This window comes from Arvicanthis niloticus, chromosome 23 (genome assembly GCF_011762505.2).
Source record: "Arvicanthis niloticus isolate mArvNil1 chromosome 23, mArvNil1.pat.X, whole genome shotgun sequence".
Taxonomy (NCBI): domain Eukaryota; kingdom Metazoa; phylum Chordata; class Mammalia; order Rodentia; family Muridae; genus Arvicanthis; species Arvicanthis niloticus.
In genome coordinates, this window is record NC_133430.1 from 44,119,386 (window position 1) to 44,139,599 (window position 20,214).

The window sequence follows — 20,214 nt, forward strand, 5'->3', positions numbered from 1 at the left end:
CATAGGACTATTGGTTCATAAACCTTTGGTTTCAAGTAAGAATTATACCCTTGAGCCAGTGAGATGGCTCAGCAGATAAGGAGCTGCCTGCCACTAAGACTGATGACCTGCATTCAGTCCCTAGCACTCACATGATGGACGAGGACTGGCTCTAGCTAAAGGTGTTCTCTGACCTCCACAGGTGCATGCACACATCGTGGAATTTGCATTTGCTTTCAAATTCATTCCCTCTCTCTCCCCAGTTAGCATCAGCTGTCAAGTTGACACAGTCCAGAATTATAGAGGGAGTCTCCATTAGGGGGTTGCCTCAGTCAGACTGGCCTGTGAACATGTCAGTGGGGCATTCTCTGGATTGATAATTGATGTAGGAGGACCAGTCAGGTGGTTGTAGGTTAGATAAGAAAGCTGGCTGAACTATATAGCAAGAGAGAGAGAGAGCAAACCAGTGAGAAGCATTCTTCCATGGTTATTGCTCCAGTTCCTGCCTGTCTTCTCTCAGACTATGACATGGTATTTATTATTAGATGAAATAGACCCTTCTTTCCCAAGTTGTTTTGGTCATGGTGGGCAGCAAACTAGAACACACAAACACACACAATAAATAATGTAAAAATGCTTTTATAGACTTACACATTTAATGTTACCAGGGCCAAGGAAGTAAAGAGATAACACTGAAGTAAATGGCCATGCATGTGGCACAAGGGTAGGGTGAGATCTGTGGTGTTTGGAGAATAAACACTCATGCACACATGGCATTCGGTGTTTATAAAAGCAGTGCTGGGCCAGCACACCCAAAGCCTTGGGTTTGATCCCAGCACTGTGTAAAGCAGGTGTGATAGTAATCCAGCATTTCTGAGGGTGAGGAAGGATGATTAGAAACTCAATGGCATATTTGTCTATATAGGCAATTTTTGGCCTGCTTGGGACACAGGGACCAACCCCATGAAACCACTACTGGCTTTAAAAAAAAAAAAAAATCATGGGCAATATTAGCCTGTGAAGCATTGTTGGTCTTACTCTAGCTTAAAGAGATTACCAATTTAAACAGAATGGAATATCACCAAAAGATAATGCCTAGCTTCATCTCTTATATCCTCAGGAACTTCCTGTGGTCAGGTGTTTGGCATTAGGCCCAGAGGATAGGGTCTGCCCAGAAATGAATAGGAGCTCAGGTCCATGTCCCAGGGCATAAATAAAGCAGGATAGGAAACTGGACAAGCATATCCAACAAATGTTATTAAACCTATGTGCACAGTGGCTCTTACACACAAATTACTCAAGACAGCTAAATAAATTAGGTCATTACTGTTCTAATATTACTCTACTCCTAACAGTGTGTGATTCTCACCCAGAAGACTTCCATGTGAACACACTGTTGTGCAAATGAGAAAAAAGAGGTCCAAGAAGTTGGAAGGAATCACTGGGATCACCCAAATAAGAACACCACACCAGCTGGCATTTCTTTTCCCTGTGTGGGAATGCAAAGGATGAACAGGTAAAAAGATTCCATCCGGAGTGTCAAACACTCAGTTGGATTCCTGCCAAATGTAAGTCATATAAAGATGTTAACTGTAAACCTACTTGTGATTATTCATTTCCTTTGGCCCCTAAAGATCTGTCCCTGAGTATGTGCATTTCGTACTCTCTTTTGGAAGCCCTGGTATGCCTGTCCCTGAGTGTGCCCATGCTCTGGGAAAGCAGCATATGCCTGAGAATGTGCATAGTCTGTTAGAGGAATTCCTGGCTCAAGAAGACTGTAAACAAAGACAATCCAGAGGGAAACCAGTGATAAGATAAATGAAATCCAGTAACTCTTGGTCCTCCCTCCACCTACTTCCCTCATCTTGTTCCATTAGAAAAACAACCTGAGCCCTGGTGGGAGAACTGCAGTGTGAGCTATGCTTTCAGAGGCCACACTCCTCCTTGTTCTGGGCTCTGGAGGATACCACATCATAAGGCCAATGACTGTGGCTACCCTGATACTGAACCAGGCCGTGTGAAGACAGCCCTATACGTTCCTGAGAGCAGGGTCAGCAAATTACAACCCAGAAGAAAATGGATAGATGGATGGATGAATGGATGGAAGGATATGTACAGATTAGATAGAAACATAGATACATAGCTTGATTTTAAGTTTTAATCAGCCCTTGGCAGAAAATGTCACAGGCAAAGCAGTTCTACAGACCTGGAGTTCTATAGTTATGCTACCTACTCAGAGTCTGAAGCCCCAACTGGGTCACAGAGATTTTCTAGTTCAATCTAGTCTCTACTCTTGATCTCAAAAATACAAAAACAGGGCTGGAGAGATGGCTCAGCATTGCAGCGGACCTAAGTTTGATTTCCAGCAACCATGTGATGGCTCCCAAGCATCAGTAACTACAGTTCCAGGGGACCTGATGCCCTCTGGACTCCAGGGACATCTGCAAACAAGTGGTGCACACAAACTCAATGAGGCACACATAAACAAACTAATGAGTCATGATTTAAAATACTAACGGATAAACACAAGCCTGTCCATTTAACCTTCAAAGAACACGCTGCAGTCAGCCTCAGTCACTGGCTTGGATTTCAAGCATTTATTTATTCTTAGTCCTTCCTGACTCTTAGCTCACATTACCACAGCACTAAGCGCTGGGGGACCACTCTGGTACAAATAGACTGCCGCATACAAAACAGGGTGGGGGATTAAAAGAGACATGCTACTGTGAGATTTTGCCACCATCATTCTGAATTAAATAAAAACCATTAATACTGGATTAACTACAGCTGTTAATCCAATGTCTTGTTTTCTTAAAGTCTAAAGAGCTGCTCCTGTTCATTCTGGTTACAGTATTCTCTGCTTCCACTTTTACCTGCCTTCCAGAGTCAACTCTTCCAGCTTTCAGGCAAGCACTTTTGCCCCCTGGGCCATCTCACTAGTCCCATCTTTTTAAAAATTTTCCTTATGATAGTTTGTAGTAAGTTCTCAGGGTTCAGGAGGGTCCTTCTTGTTACAGAGCTGCAGATTCCAGCTTAACTTGTGCCTAACATTTCACTGCTTAGTTCTGTCAAACTGCTTTGAAGCAAGTTATCTACGCACAGGCATATGAGAACGGTCAGGCTAGTCTGGCAAATGCCACTAACAAATGCTCCTCTCAGATACACATCTGCAGGAACTTTATGGGACAGAGTGTGAGACACAACGTCTATAGACCTAGGGGGTTCATCAGGGAAGGGAGAGCCCAGAAGCAACCCCAAAACACTTACTGTTAATACCTGCCATTCCTCAGGAAAGGAAAAACACAGACTGCAGCCTTTGGCAAACTGTTAGTGAGCTGTCTCTAGTTCTGACCCAATTTTCACAAGAGAACGACAAACATAATTCCTTGACAAAGCCTTGCCTCTAGCAGGGTCTGAAGAAACTAAACTCTGACAGTTCATTTTATAATATGATACTTTCCTTTGCCCCGGCAGTGATGCTGTGCTCTGAATGGTGGTGATACATTAACTTACCGCTGTGTGTGTGTGTGTGTGTGTGTGTATACAGCCAGACACCATGGTGAGTTACAGGTGCATGACTCAAAAATAAGGTAATCTAACCATAATCTAGACCTGTTCTGTATCATCTCTAACAACAAAAAACTAGCTAATAACTAGACTGTAAGAGCCCATCTCTAAAAAATGAAAAGTAACCAGATGTTTGAGCAACAAAGCTCAAAGCTAAGGCCTGGACTATCTACTTTTGAAAGCCTAGACTCAAAGTGCCCATGAGACAGGCAATGTTTGCCAATTGCATCACAGAAAAGGACAAAGAGCAGTTTAACAGGTGACCCAAACTGTGTGCCTGGCAGAAATAGAAGGAACTTCAACTCCAAACCTGGTGCAACTGACAGAAGAAATGAGCTCTGGTCCTTGCTAAAGGTGACGGACAGACTGAAGAAATGTAGCAAGATGGATGGGGGAGGGGAGAAAGCTCCCCAAGTCTATGTCTGGCAAACAGGAATTATATCTCAATAGCCTAATGGCAAACAGGTTTGTGTCTGCATTTTCTCTTCCTGGCAGTCTCTGCTATTACAGTGCAGCCTGCCCATTATTCCCCTAAATTACCAAGTGTATGCTTCAGCCAATTGTCTACATCAAATATTGTCAATGTTGCACAATATTGAGTTCTATGCCAAAAGAGAACATCGGGAAGTCACACCAACTACACTGGAAATGAAACTCACTTCCCTAGTTTCCCACATTCAATTCACAACGGTAGCTATGGTTTAAGAATTACAGCTGTTAACTTGGCTCCAAATTTGCTACAATATAATGAGTCTCTCTTCTGAGGCAGAGAGAGGGGGAAAGGGTTATTTTAATGCCTAAGGATATTTAATATCAGATTGCATGTTTAACTACTACTAAAGTTTTCATTTTTTTTTTTTTCAAAAGAGCTTTCAGTTTACCTTAAAAGGGAGGGATGCTAGCCCCCTCTTAGATGTTAAAGTAGGCATCTGTTGCCCTTTACTAGGTGAGAAGCCTATACCCAGATGATGGATTCAATCCAGTGAAAAATTATCCTCACAAATAGGGTCTGAAGCTGGACAATCTCCGAGAAGATTTAAATATAGGATATAAAAATATTTCCTTTTTTCAGATACTCTGTCTATATGAAATATATGTCTATATGAAGTATAGCAAAAAGGAAATTCAAAAGCTTTATCATTCAAGTGTAGCTCTGTTGATGAAGCCCTTGTTTCACACCTGGCATTAACCTGGTGTAGAGCACAAGTCTATAATCGAAGCACTTGGGAGACAGAGGCAAGAGAATCAAAAGTTCAAACCTGCCTTCTACTGTACTTAAGGCCAGCCTGGGATACATGAGACCCTGACTCAAATATTGAGGGCAGAGGTGAGGTGGTGGGGACAGGACCCTTGTTGCTGCACTCCTACGTTTCAACAAACTGGATCCATTCTTACACTAGAAAAGCAAGCTCCCTTGGAGATGCCTTGTCCTCTGCTCCTGGCACTGCAGGACGGGTACCAGAAAATAAAGGTGAACACCACCCTTTTCTGTTGTGGGCAGAATATAGGTCACTGAGATCAACTGGCATCTCACCTTTAACTGTCCTCCTTTCAGCAGAGATAGTGAGGAGGTGAGGACATGGTCTCTACCAGCAACCTAGACTACAAAATACATAAAGGATGACACACTCGATAAGTAACTTCAAAATCGATAACCCCAAATCAGCCTGTTCTGCCAACCAGACATACTCACAAGCCCCAAGCAGAAACAAAAGACCACTGAAATGGAGCCTATGCAATCCCTTCAGTCCTAAAAAGAGGACGGAAGTTCAAAGTATTTAGCTTCAAAATTAACCAGGATGCTTTCTTCCATTACTGAGTTAATACCAGAACAAGTGATAGTAATTCACAATCCTTATCCCAAGGGGGGCCGGTGGGGAGAGTACTTTCATTTGGATTGGAGTGCCCTGTAGAGAAAACAAGTTTGGCCACCTCAGCTGGCAAAGTTTTGTTTTTTCCAGAAATACTAGAATATAGACTAAAGACTTAGAAACACAAGAATGGAGGATGCTAGGGAAGACCCTACCCCAGTGACAAGCTCAGTGGGTCATTTTCTGAACCAAACATCTGAAGCTCTCAGTGGTACTGAGCTTTGTGGGAAATGCTTAGTCCCTCCAATCCAGCTGTAACTTTGAAGTGTTTTCACAGAAGAACCTAAGAGCCTCAAGCCAAAGCCATACTCTAAATATTTACAAAATGAAACTGTTTCAGCCTTAGTCAGGTCTTGTTTTTAAACACCTGATTTGTCCTGGGCAGCCTACTACTAACACTAGAAGCAGTGTTTTAAACAAGTAGCTCTATGCAGAAGCACATTCTCAAGGCTCAGAACTATCCACCAGGGAGAGAAAGCCAGGATTCAAATCCCACTCAAGGATGTGACCTGCACTGACCCTTCTCTATCACCCTTCTCAAGATGGCTCCAGTTTTCCAGACCCACAGGACAGGACCACCACATAACAACTTTACCAAAACCAGACAAATGTCCTCTCCTAGGGCTGGCCTGGAACAGCAGATCCTGCTTGTAGACTCACTCTGCCCCAGATGACAGACTGATGTCTTCCAGCAACTCCAGGAGCCACTAGTGAAGTGACAAAGGCATCTAACTATCTTTGCCTTTGTCTTTCTCCTTAGTTTCCTGCCGTCTGTCTTCTGGGAAAATTATCTGGGCCAAGGAGAGTATTACTAATAAAAGTATCTCATTAAGTGTACTAAGAAATTATAACAAGAAAAACAATAACCTACGTAGGTGAATGTATTCCAAAAGTAATTATAAAATAGCAGAATATATATCATTTTTACACTCATCGAATGAACTGTAGCAAGGTGTAAGTATTAACAAAAAAAGGGGGGACTATTACAACAAATTACATAACTGTTAGGGCAAAGAATACAAACCTTGGATCTCCAACCCTCCTTAATAACCCATTTAACAAATGCTTATTAAAAGACCTATTCCAAATTCTGGGAAGGTTGAGAAGACAAAGACCCTGCCTTCAAAGAGCTTAGCACCAAAAAGCATAGACAAGTAAGCCAATAAATGAAGGACATGTTGCTGTTATTATAAATCCTAGAACAAAAATAAATACATAAACAAGAGAGTGATAACTTCTGCTACTGCTGCCTCATAGTGATGTATGTAACGGCCTACTTAAGACAGAGAACAGTATCCACTGGGCATAACAACCCAAGTATTAAATCTGCACATGAATGCCCATGCATAGACACCCCTATATACACCACCACCCCCATTTCTGAGAGATACCACACTTGGAATAAAATGCAAGCAGGAGATGAAAAACAAACATCTTAGTAAAATTTAAGTGCCTTTTGTTCAATTAAGTTACAAATAACTACATTTATCAATAATCTGCAAACCATAAAATCTAAACAACTAATTGTGACTAAAACATAAAAGTCCAGATGCTGGGATAATAGGAGTATCAAGTGTATTATAAATTTAAAAATAGTACTATGGCTGTCCTGTCCATTTTGTAACAGTAACCCCAAGGATCTTGCTTTAGGGGCCAGCAACACAAATTGAAGGCTACAATGTCAGAGCTGGGTTTAACCCTTGTGTTATTTGAAGGAGGGAGTCATTTTCCAAGTCGCAAGACTTTAAACCTAAAGCCAATGTTGGGAGTTCTCTGAACTCCCCTGTCTACATTACAAATGAGATAACAGGGGCCCCCAGAGGTAACTGTTAGTCCACAGCAGGGCGGAATGCAAAGTGCCGGCGCAGGACCTAGGGCTCCTGTTTTCAGCCTCCACAGTTTCACTTTAAGGATCTTGAGCTGGAGTTTAGATTTTATGAAAATTATTGCGATGTCTATGCTCTCCATACCTCAACTTCAATTATTAATTGCTCTGTCATTTACAGGTAATGGCACTTCAGGTAATTGCTGACCAGGGAGTTGTGTAGGCTTGGGAAGAGTGACCTTGTTAAAGTAAATTGCCTCCAGCACTGTTAACTACGATAATGACGGAAAGATAGGGTGGAAAAACATATTCCAATTTAGTTTACCTTAGAACAAAAGCCCCAGACAATTCGTTTTGAGATGATGTATAGGCACGTGGGAGGGGAAAGGGTCCAACAATACGGTGTCCAAGCTACGTAGGAAAGAATATGGGGAGTCCCAGAGCTGCCAGGAGGGTGAGGAAGAGGGAGCAGCTGGGCTCAGGGCAAACATTTGACCACACCCCCCGACCACACCCTCCCAGCTGCCCGCAGAGCCACAACGAATTGAAACAGCAGTGCGAGCAGTTAAGATTCCAAAGGCAGGAGTCGCCATGGCAACCGGATTCGTCTTGCAGGCAAACTATGCTTCAATTCACTAGGTCCAGCTCAAATCTCAAGAAACTACCAATTCAATGGGGGCAAAACGGTCACGGGCAGCATTTGCTCTGGATGCTCTCCCAACACTGACGGTGAGGTAGAGGGACTTGAGAGCAGGAATCTATTTCTGACACATTAAAACATTTTATGGGGAGGGGACAGAACGTCCCAAACCTTGATTGTAAGCAACGAGCAAAAGACCGTAGAAGGGTTTAATGAATGTGAGTAAACGAACGAATGAAGCTGACGCAGAAAGGGAAAAGAAAAGCCAGAGGTCTTTAGAGTTGTCCGGCCGGGCCAGGCCGGGCCTCGCTTCGCTCTCCTCACCAGTCAGAAGACAAGCCAATCACAAACAGCTGGTTTGGGGCACCAGTTAGATAAACCCGATTATCCAGCCCTTCTGCCCCCACAGCGAACCTTATCATTAGGTTATCCACCAACCCATCACCTCCAAGGTTCTAAGGAGAGCGTTTAGCCCACGCCCAGGTGCTCTTTTCACGGCTCGATTCGGCAGAGCCAAGGCTGAGATGCGCTCCCCACACACACTCCCAAAGCAGGACGCAGGAAACCCCGTCCAGTCCCCCGGAGACGCAGCCTCCCCGCGCCGCAGCTAGCCGCCGGCTCGCGGCCTCCGCAATGCCAGGTTTTCCTCTTCTCCCCGCACACAGTAAGCTCGGACAGTGTCTGGATTACAGTCAGCCCCTCCGTTTTGAGTATGGCTTGACCCTAAGGTGATGGGTATGGTTGGGGAATTACGGCCACTACCGTGCCCACGGATCTTACAGAGCCAGCGGCCCAGGAGCGCCGCTCGCTGCCGCAGCTCCCTCAGCCCTGGCCCCGGGGAGCCCGTGGCCGGGAAGCGATGTACCCGGCCGGCTCCACTGCCACCGAAGCCTCGGAAAGAAAGAAGGGAGGGACCCCATCCTCGGGGACGCCTTCCTTCAGGCTCGCCTCGCTCCGTTCAGCGCTGCAGCCATTTTCCAAAGCCTAGATTGGCAACCCATAGCTGTCTCAGTCCTGTTCCCACCCAGACCCAACCTGAAGGACGAGTTTAATATTTACCTACTGGCCCGGGAGCTCCGGGAAGCAGCAGGAGGGCGCGCCGCGAACAGCACGAGGAACCAGCACGCCCACCCCGCGCCACAGTGCGGTGCCGCTAATGAATGAGTGCGGCGGACGAGCCGAGGCATCCCCTCACCTGAGCAGCCACTGCATGCTGGAAAGGCCGCTCTGCGTTCCCGGTACAATGGGATCCGGTTAAACAGTTCCCTTCACAGCCGCTCGTAGGTTACCAACTCGCAGGTGACATCACCCTCGCTTCCTCTGATAGGATACAAGGTGGCACCCACTGCGCATGGACGCTCTGACGGGCCTTTAGGATTCTGGAAGTTGTAGTCCCAATCCTGCAGACAGAGCCTAAACAACCTCTCCATCCTCGCGCTCAGGAACTACATTTACCGAGGTGCCTCTCTGTACCTCTGTGCCCGCCCTCTTCCCGCCCCCAGACCCGCCCCTCCCCGCCCTCCAGTCTAGCAGAGCCAGTGGTGGGCAGTCAGAAGACCAGGGGCATACTGTTTAGGCGAGAGGGCGAGGCACCAGCGACCGTGCCCTTTGACTTGACCTCTGATCCTGCCAGCGGGTAGGCTGCGGGACTAAGGGGCGTCTTGAATTCGAGCATACCCTTCTGTTCGGTTGGGCTCTCCTGCCCCCATCTGGGAAGGGTCCATAAAAGCCTTTCTCTTCCTTCCCTGCTCAAAACCACTAATTCATAGGACTCTAGGGGTTCTGGGTTGAATTACAGAGCCAGTATTTCCCCATGTCCACAAGGATCAAACAACGCCAGCGACAGCGGCAAAAAATAAAAGAGAGGAATCTCCTTGCACCACACGTTGGGTTAGTTCACCTTTCTTCTCTCTTTTCTTTCCCCCACCCCCCTTTTAAACCAAGACCGAGTGGCCAAGAAAAAAGCTGGGAACAGCATAGTTGGCTGACCTGAGATAAACATGCGGCTATCACTAATGAAAATGCAGTGTAATAGAAGACAACCACAACCCTGCGTCCGCAAGCCTCCGCAAGCCTGCTGCTGTGAAGATAATACTATCGAACATCCTTGCTTTTGTTCATCTCTTAAGGGACTTTCCGCTCTGGTGGCTCTCAACTCCCCCGAAGATAACATGCATATCTAAAAGTTTTAGTAAATTACACATATAAAATTTAAAACTCTGCAACACTCCCTCCACCCTCGTTCCCCACACATTTCCTTTCAAAAATATAAAAATTTCAAGACCTTAAAGCAAACAGCACCCTTCAAGGATTGCCCCCGATCTTCAGACACTTATATGTGTATTCAAGTGTTAGCAAAGGGTGTGTAGTGGAATTTTGACCCTTCTGGAAGATTTTGGTTTTAGTACATAAAAGTTTTCGGTGTCGTGATCTCCGAATCACGACAATAACACCGAAGGTGAGAAACTTAAACAGAGGGAACGAATCTCCAAGTGCCTTGTTCACGGGGAGAAAAACTGTATTTATTCCACTTTCAATGGCACTGCTGTGATCAGCTCACATGCCTCTTCCACCAGCAAAATTAAGATTTTTGCTTCTCAGGAAATGAAGACTGACAATTAAAATTTCCAACAACTCTTCACCTAATTGCTGGTGGAATGGCACATCACCACGGACCTTCCCTTTTCCTCTTGAAACACTTAGGTTCAAGTGAAATCTGTTCTCGGAACTAGAGGAGTATCTCAGAGGAGCCGGAAAGTGCTGTTTCGTGAAAGAGATTACTGCAGGACTCTGATCTTCCTTTGACAAGCCTATTCGGTACAGACCAGAACAGTTTGTCTCCACAGAAGCAGGATAACTTTGTTGCTCTTCTGATCTATCTATTTCAAATATTATCTTAAGTGGAACCTAGACAACACAAATGTTCCTTTGGCCATGAGACCAAAGGTACAAGCAGTGAAGCTCTAACTAATGGGTAGGCTTAATGTATCGCACAATGGGCTGTGGGAAAATATTCAGAAGGAAACCCGACCTGGCATGATTTTAAAGGCTCCCCAGTCTTATAACTGTGGAAAGCTTTTAGGTGGAAACGTAATCAGTGAGCTTGAATTTTACTGAGTCAATAAATTGTACTCGGATCCTTTCTATCAGGCAAGGTTTATCCTTATAGATGAAAGAATGTTGTTAAGGCACTCGGAGAAATAATTTTATAGAAGAAATACCCTCTCAGCAAGCTCTCTTAGTTCTCTACGATAGAGAAAAGGAATAGACTCAAAGAGAAAGAGTTCATTCTCTATAACAGTATTACAGTGTGTCACATACCTCCACATATAAAGGACAGCATGCAAAATAGACTACAAAACAGGGAATTTGTGTGGTGTGTGTGAGAGAGAGGGGGTGGGAAGAGGGAGGGAGAGAGATTTCTATCAACCAAATAGAAAGTTTGATGTTCAAAAATGGTTTTCTGTTAAGTAGTAGTGAATTTAAACTGATCCCAGCACACTGTTGCATTGGTAACCAAGGGAAACAAGATGGCTCTTTGGCATCAGAAATGCTCTCTGTAAACCTGTAGACCTGAAGTCAGTGGAAGCTTAAACACTTCCACAATGGCACACAGGAACTCATATTCACACACACACACACACACACACACACACACACACACACACACGTTGTATATGTCTGTATTCAATTCTTTTTATGAAACTCGGTCTCAGAAACCATGAAAAGCATTCGTTCTTTCTAGCTTGATTTATATTCCATGCCAGAAAGGTTTCTTTACCTTTTTCCCCCCTTTTATTTTTAAACAACTGATCCTGTCCTGGAATTACCTTACAAAAGACCCACCTTACCCAGCAATCATGGACTATGAATTAGAAACACCTGGAACCATTGAGCATAGACTATCTCTGTGGAGAGGATGGGAGACAAAGGCATTATGGGGCATGTTGCTGATATTTCAAAATAGAATCGCCTGTCTCTGATTACAGGTTTTACTTCAGGGAGGAAATAAGACACCAACAGAGGAAAATGAACATTTGTCACTTTACAGGTGTTATCACATAACAGCTTGGTACTTCACAGCAGTTAAGGACGTAAGTTGAACCTGGGCTTGGGATTGACCTTTACAGTGGTTAGACCTGCAACTTTGCTTATACGTATTACACATTCTATCTGAACCTCAGTTTCCTTACTTGTAAGAATAGTCAATGCATTTGTATATTAGATGAGGCAAATAGAAATGCTTTTTTTACAAAGCAGAGTTGGGGGTTAATAAAGATAGTTTAAAATTTGATTAAGCATGAGGGTTAAAAGCAAGACCAGCTCTCAGAAGAAAGTGGAGTGGAACACCCCTGAAAGCATGGGCATGGGCTTTGTAAAAAAAAAAAAAAAACAGCAAACAGTAAGGTTGTCTCAAATGTGCATTCAAGATCCTCAATAGAGAGTTGCCATAAGCTATTGTTTGTTCTCTCCAAACCAATAACCAGGGCCTATTGCTGAGGACAACACATATCTCATTGAACACAGGGAGGTAGAGCTGGCGTCTAACTAGAGCCTTCATATCTGCTGACTACTGTTCATAGTTCTGGAAGGTACTCAAGGTAAACACCAACCCATCTACAAAACCTTCTCTGGCCAATGATGACCTGCCTGTATGATATGCTGGTGCAATGGTGCCATAAACATTGTAGAAGTAACCAACCACTGTCTGGTTGGGTTTAAGGCCCACTCCATGAGATGGAACTCATACCTGACACTGCTCAGGTGGCCATGAACCTGAGAGTAGATAAGCCATGGACCAAATGAAAACCAACTGCTATTCTGTGAAAAGAACATAGCAATAACATAACTCCTCACGACATTCTGTTCGATCCATAGATCAGTGTCTCACTCAAAGAGTTTTCAACTACAGTTGATAGTAACTAGAACAGAGACCCATAATTGGACAATATGCAGAGAGTGAGAGACCTTGGAACTCTCAGTTCTAAATGGGATGTTCTTACCAAGCCCCTCCCTTCAAGGCACAGGAAACTAGGCAAAAGAGGAGGCAGAAAGATTGTATGAGCTAGAGGGGATGGAGGACACCAAGGAAACAGTGTTTTCCAGACCAAAAAAAAAAAAAGGGCTGAGGAACTTAGGAACTCTCAGAGACTATGGTAGCACATACAGAGATGTCACAGGTCCAAACCAAATCAGGTTCCAATGCTGAGATGAAGAAGTGGACATGAGCTCCCATCTCTAAGCAAGAAACTATCTCTAGTTGAAAATGGCTTTCAGGGAAAATTGGTTTTCTCCAATAGAGTCTCATTGGGTAGATAAACTTAAGTGCAGAACCCTTGCCCAGCAGTAGATAGAAATGCAAAATAAATTCAATGGTATTTTTGTAGACTTTTCATCTCATAATGCTTTGTTTGGGTATTACTTACCCTACTGATCTTCTAATATACATTATGGTTTCCCGATTTTGTGTTTTTCTGGGTTTTGTGTGTGTGTGTGTGGTCTGTGTCTGTGTCTGTGTCTGTCTGTCTGCAGGTCTATGTGCTTCTCATGCTTTTTCTTTGTTATTTTTTGTTTTGTTTGTTTGTTTTCTAAAGAGAGAGTTGGAAGGGTAGAGACATGGAAGGAGATGAGGTAGGGGAAACCATGATCAGATTATATTGTATGAGAAAAATTATTTTCAATAAAAAAGGAAGAGAGAGGTAGTGGAAAACACTTCTGAAGCGGAGAACTGTAAAGATGCTACTCATCTGCAATTTTCTATGCTGGACCTAATTTTGAAATAGTTACTAAAATCTCAGTTAAGTCAATTCCTATTCATGACAGTACATCCTTAGGAACTGTGATATATATATACACTCTCTCTCATGCTAATCCACCAGTAGACCAAAGAAACTTAGAAAGAAAGAGAGGAAGAACTCCAAGGTGGAAGGGTGCTGTTTCTTGGCCCATTCTTAAATATGAAACTTCTTTTCCACTGGGCCCAGCTCTCCTCGGTCTCCTGAGGAGCCTTTGCCAAGCTTCTCAGCAAGGAGAGGTGCTTCTGAGACTGGAGGTCTGCGGAAGGGAGAACCTCACTCTTCCTCTTCCTCTCCAGAGAAGCCCAGCGTGGTGTTTCTGTCAGGATTCCCTCCTCAGCGTTCTGCTTCTTCCAGGTCATGCTGGCCTAGGTTAACAATCCCTTCTCCCTCCATTTCTCCAACCTAGGAATGAAGATGACCCCCTGCTGCTGTTAATTCCTTGGATCCATGTGAGGCTTCTGAGATATTTGGTCACCAAAGTGGTCAGTTCTCTGTTCTATATTTGTTCTATTTTTTTAAAAGTACAACAGCTTGAGAGTTTTAATGAAACAGTAACTGATATGCTCATTGTCTTCATTAAAGCTCCTTCAGAGACAGACAACAGAAACTTTCTATGGGCAGTTTATGCAAAAAAAAAAAAAAAAAAGAACTTAGGTAGTGGCGTTCTTCTGAAGGAAAAGAAACAGACTAGCTCTAGGGCAGAGTGATGGGGGTTTTCAGACAGCTCTAGTAGCCTGGTCTCTGTCTGTGTTGTTTTGTTTTTCCTGTTGAATCCCTGAGTGGAGCTGATTTCCCAGTCTCAGGGCAACTTTCCCTAGCTTACTACCCAAAGCCATGGTTCTTGTGGGTGTAGCTTTCTAGAACAAGAGCATTGTCTTCACTTCAGAATCCGTGAGGTACACAAGTGTCCCCTAGCAAGGACAGTCTTCATTTCATAAGTCTCCCAGCTGTTCTTGACACACATGGTGACAGTCCAGTACCTCTTCTATGGTAAGGAGATGCTGTGCTTCAGAGCGATAACTCATGACCTGTCTCTGGGTATATGGGAGCCTTCCTGGGAGGCCCCCAGCATTGTGAACCTCACTGTGACTTTATGTGACATTACATAGAACTGGTAAATATGCCAGGGTCTTTATGGTAAAATGTGGTTCATCCTGAGGGAGAGGGACTTTGTAAAGTTCTGGGCCAACAATTCAATTTAGCCTCTTCAAAGGTACTTGGGAAAGCTTCATTTCACTGAAAAATGCCCGAAGGATAGATCAAAAGAAATAAAATCATACGCAAGACCAGTTATAGTAATACCATCAGGCACAATAAGAAGAAAGAGAAAATAGCTTTAGTCAACCGAAACTCTGTAGACCAGTCTCTGGTCAGTCCCAACACATTCGGGAAGACACACCCCAAAGCCCCCCCCCACCCCCATTCCCACTCTAGCCCTCCTGCACCCCCAGTGCCCTCCTCCTGTGTCATATGGAGCTCCTCTCTGTCAGCTGCCCCATATCTGGTTGACTCATCTATGAGACTTGCCGTGCTTATGTCTTTGGCCACTGACCGTCTATGGCTACTTTAAATTAATTAAAATTGGCAAAAGGGACTAGAGATCTGGCTGAGTCCTGGCTGCTTTTCCAGAGGAGGAAGGACTCAATTCCCAGCACCCAGGTCATGACCCTTTGTAACTCCAGTCTCAGGATCTGATGCTCTCTTCGGGCCATTGTCAACACTGCAGGCGTGAGGTGCACAGCCATAAATTCAGGCAAAGCACACATATGTAGAAAATGAAATTAATAAAATGTTAAAACTGTCCCTCAGTACCAATAGCCACACTTTCAAGTTCTCAATAACCACATGAGGCCAATGGGTACCCTGCTGAACCTCACATGTATTTTCATTATTTCTGAAATGGATAGAACTACTCTACAGCCTCTTACTCATAAACATTTAACCTTGCCACACTTAAATTCACTTTTTCCTTCATCTTTCTAGGTAGAGAGAAGAGAAGTGGGTCAGGGGGATGAGGATAAGAAAAAAAAAAACAGCTTGCCACTTTAAGCTATGCCATATGTAAACCACTGGCCAGTAAATCACTAAAAAGACACATAGGGAAATGGCCAATGGTTTTGTGTAGGCAACATACATACACACGCACACACGCACGCACACGGCAGGTATACATATTCAAAGGTGCTCAAGATTATTAGGAAATATAAAGACCAAATTGGAAGCTGCTAAATACCATCATGTATAGAAAATATACAGGGCAAACTGATGTCATAAAGGAGCAAATTTTGATGTACCCCAGTACAGCTTGAAAATAATAGGCTGTCTTACGACCCTGCTACCCGGAAGTGAAAATCGAAAATTACCAAGTGATATTCATATGAAAACTATGAAAGAACTTTCAAGTTGAATGGAGGGTATATATCGCATGATTGTACTTACATAAAACAATACAAAGACGTAAATGTAACTTCACAGCGCACACTCTGACGGCTGCTGAGGATGACTCGGTGGCACTCTGAACGTCCTGGACCAGATGCTGTTGGTTCTGAATCCTTCAGAACTTACTCTTTTGTGTTGTCCCTGTCATGTGGTTTTGTACACAGTTCCTAAGTTTCTGCAGAAGATCATCTCTCTTCTTGTCCCTGGGAATAGCAATGATTTTTAATAAATATTTGAAATAAAGATTGCCCATGCACACAGTATTTTATGTATTGTAAGATCCATTTTATTGGGGTTTCCTCGTTATGATAGTTATCTGTGTTCTCTGTAGATAATTTAGAAAATACTGCTGCTTAAGTTTGTAACCAGCCATAAGCCTACCAATCAGAGACATAGATGTCTCCTCATTCCTTTTATTGAATTTAACATAATTAGCCTCGATCTTTACGGCATCATCAATAATTTTATTCTGCATCATGCATCAGCTTTTTGGTCTTTGTTTTTAAGGTGAGGTGTCATGTAGCTCAGGTAGCCTTGCACTCAGTAGGTAGCCAAAGATGACCTTGAACTCTTGTTCCTTCTCCTTCCATCTCCCAAATGCAGGGGTCGCAGACACATGCCACCACAACAAGCTATGACTATATCCTCTGAAGTAGAAATACAGCAAAATATTTCCATTTAAAAATCTGTTGCCTAAATGTCCAAATATTTGCTGCATTCCTTATAGATGTTATCTCACATATAGATTTGTAGGAAAGATAGTTCTCTCTATGAGAGAATTGAATCATGTCCCAGAAGCAACATACACTGAAACAAATTATAATGTAAAGGAGTGGTTGAGGATAGGAAGGAATCGATGTCCAGGAGAAGGAAGCTTCTTGTGTTGCCTCATTTCCTGTAGGCCCTGCTAGGTGCATTAGTCTGCTGTGGCTGGGACACAAAGCACTATGGAATGTCATTGTCACACACAGTCAACTCCTGTCTCAAATCCGTTCTCCTGAGGGCTGAGGGAAGGCTAAGGTTTGCCTTTTCCACTTGCTTTATTGGTGACCATACCCTCTGTCTGTCTCACCTTACTGTCTTCTCTCTGTGTGTGTCTGTCTCCATGGCCAGGTTCTCTCCTTTTATAATGACTCTAGTTGTGTTTATTTACTTGAGCTTGGCTAACTTTATTTTTCAAGATAAGGTCATTCTTCCTGAGATTGGGGGCAGGATTTAACCTATAATGCTCAGTGGACTGACATCACAGTGGTATACTCTAATGTCTGGGTCTGGTGTAACACAAACATTAGAGCCGTAGAGTCTTATCAGGAAGTAAGACGCAACCTAAAACCAGGAAACAGCCACCTAAAACTTCTCCTAAATAACACAGGCAGAAGACGCACAGTGCCTCCCAGATGATTTGGAATCTGGAAGCTGACTCTGAAGGGTTTAAAGTTGGAGGTCACCCCTTCAGGTACACAGTCCTGCCACCCCAGGTCAGGAGTCCTCCGACGAAGCTCAGCTGAGCTTCCCATGGTGAAAAGTCCCTGGCTGTACATTTTAAACAAACCATTCCAAGTTAGCTTTCAAAACATCCCCCGCCAAGGGGGTCATACCGTTTTCATTTTCTCTTCTCTTTAAGCATCTAGTCTCAGCGTGGGCTCTTTAACCCTAACGTGGGCAGTCTGTGAGAGCTTAGCATGCAAGTTAAAGATGGGCTGAGCTTTGAAAGGAGAGAAGGAATTCTGTTTACTTTTGTTTTGGTTGTTGTAATTCTCTTTGCTGGGAATTATCCTGGCAGATGCATTCAGCTTTGTGCAGAAATATTACAGTGGGTAAGATTTGTGTGAGAGCCACGTTTCACAGTGGGTTACACTAGCACTTAGACACTGGATTTGAGGATTAGGAACGACTTCAGTCCTGTCCTACGTGAGAACCCGAGGATGGGGGATTTCTCATGGAAAAGCCACACTTTAATACAATATGTCACAGCATAGTATCATCGTGAGAGTATTTTCTCTTCACCAAACTGTGATTGTAACCTTTTCCCCTGGGATTGTCTATGTCCTCTCCCTGTGCCTCAAGCTCCTAAAATAATATTTTGGGTTGTCAGGAGACTAGCCATCCAGAGAAAGAGGAAGGAGCTGTATCAGAATGGTTTATTCTGGCTCTGCCTGCCTGCCTGTGACAGGTTCTCTTCTCTGGGATTTATGTTATTGTTTCAGAAAATTACACCCATTTAAATCCAAACATGACTCAATCAAGCAAAATACAACCTCATTACCTTTCACACACGTGAAACAGTGATTCGGGGTAACAGGGTCACCTCCCTCTTGACTTCTGCATGTACATTAGCTACATCTGAAGCTGTGCTCCCTTTGCCAATGAGCCAGCAGCACTTGAACATCTGGTAGCTTTGAGTAAAGTCAACACTAAGGTGGGAATTTCCCAAGAAAACCCAGATGCTTAGGAGATGAGCACAGGGTTTTAAGGAAAGTTTGATTGTGTCCTGGATTCACTAGTGACTGGTTTTCTATGGCTGTCATTGCAGGAAGCCTTTTTCCAGAACAGATTTCTACTCAATGTGTTAGTAAGAGAGCCTCCTGCTCAGGGCACCTCGGTGTGACTAGACCTCCATGTGATTAGACCACTAGTTAATCAGGGCACTGCCCCTTAAGAGCTGTTGTCAAATTTTAGGAGATTTGTGAATAGGTTGTCAAAAAAAAATCAAACTTTAAAAAAAAAATTAAAGCAAACAATCAAGTGGTAACACCCATAATCCCAGCACCCAAGAAGCAGAGGCAAGAAGGTTGAAAGTTGAAGCCAGCTTGTACTACGTAGTATGACCATGTCTTAAACAGAAACCATGGAAAGGAAGTGAAATCTCTTTGGTAGAATGTATGCATGGGCCTGGATTGAATTTCCAGTTTCACAGGGAGGATGGTGATGGTGGTGGTGGTGGTGGTGATGATGATGATGATGTTGATGTTGATGATGATGATGGTGATGATGATGATGATGATGATGATGATGATGATGATGATGATGATGATAGCAGCCAGGGAGAAAGCCCAGTTAGTAAAATGTCTTGTTGTTTTCTGTTTCTGTGATCAACAATGACCAAAGCAGCTTGGGAAAGAAAGAGTTTCAGTTTGCAAGTTCCAGTTCCTTATGAAGAGAAGCTAAGGCAGGAACGCAAGGCAGGAAACTAGAGCAGAACCACGGAGGAACATTCCTTACTGTTGGGTGTGCTGTCTAGCGTCTACTCAGCTAGTTCAGGACCCTGCCCAGGGATGGCACTGCCCAAGTGGGCAGGGTATCAATCATCAGTCAAGGTTGTTCCTCATAGACACGGCCATAGGTCAACCTCTTAACTAAGATTCCCTCCTTCCCAGGTGACTCTTTCTTGTATCAAGTTGACAATAAAAACTAATCAGTTTATCTTATAAGCACAAAAACCTAAGTTCAATTCTTAGGACTTAATGTTTAAAACATAAAATTACATGCTTGTAGCCCATCGCTAGGGAGGTGGGACCATGCTGATTCCTGGAGCTTGCTAACCAGGCAGTCTAGACTACTTGGTGAGTTTCAGGCTAGAGAGAGATTCTGTCTCAATAATAATAATAATAATAATAATAATAATAATAATAATAGTTATTAATGTTATTAATAATATAAACCATAATAGAAAATCCGTGAGAAACAACACAGACATTGTCCACTGGCCTCCTTACACACATATACACTCATGCACACCCACCTGTGTACACATACACACATATACCTGCATGTATGTGAACAAAGGCACATACATACACACAATAATAGAGATGATGATGGCAATAGTTACACATATCACAAACAAAAATAATAAATACTCCAAAGTTGTCGCTTGATCATTGTTGCTATAGTAAATGTTGTCTATGTTTTTTTTCGGTTCCCTCTGGATCAGACATGATGCAGATAGACAGCTGTGGCAGTCTCTTCCCATAGTGACGTCAGACTCTATCATGGTGGGGAAATCTGTAAATACTACAAGCAAGGGATTCTCCTCAGACACCATGTTAAGCATTGATGGCCTCTGTATCCCCAAGCTTCTAACAAAGAGTGTGA

General features: G+C 43.5%; 2 protein-coding genes across 7 annotated transcripts in view; one reads left to right on the top strand and one right to left on the bottom strand.

The window, feature by feature from the left end:
• The window catches only part of Daam1 (dishevelled associated activator of morphogenesis 1), a 162,949-nt gene extending 153,745 nt beyond the window's left edge, over positions 1 to 9,204 (bottom strand). The window contains exon 1 of one of the 6 annotated variants that reach the window (XM_076922039.1): positions 9,078 to 9,204. The gene's annotated coding sequence lies outside the window, so the exon portion shown is untranslated. Of the gene's footprint in view, positions 1 to 8,662; positions 8,751 to 8,941 lie in introns of those variants that run through there. The other 5 variants (XM_076922038.1, XM_076922035.1, XM_076922034.1 and 2 more) reach the window with 5 other exon arrangements.
• The window catches only part of L3hypdh (trans-L-3-hydroxyproline dehydratase), a 642,804-nt gene that overhangs the window by 249,141 nt on the left and 373,449 nt on the right, over positions 1 to 20,214 (top strand). The window lies entirely within an intron of this gene.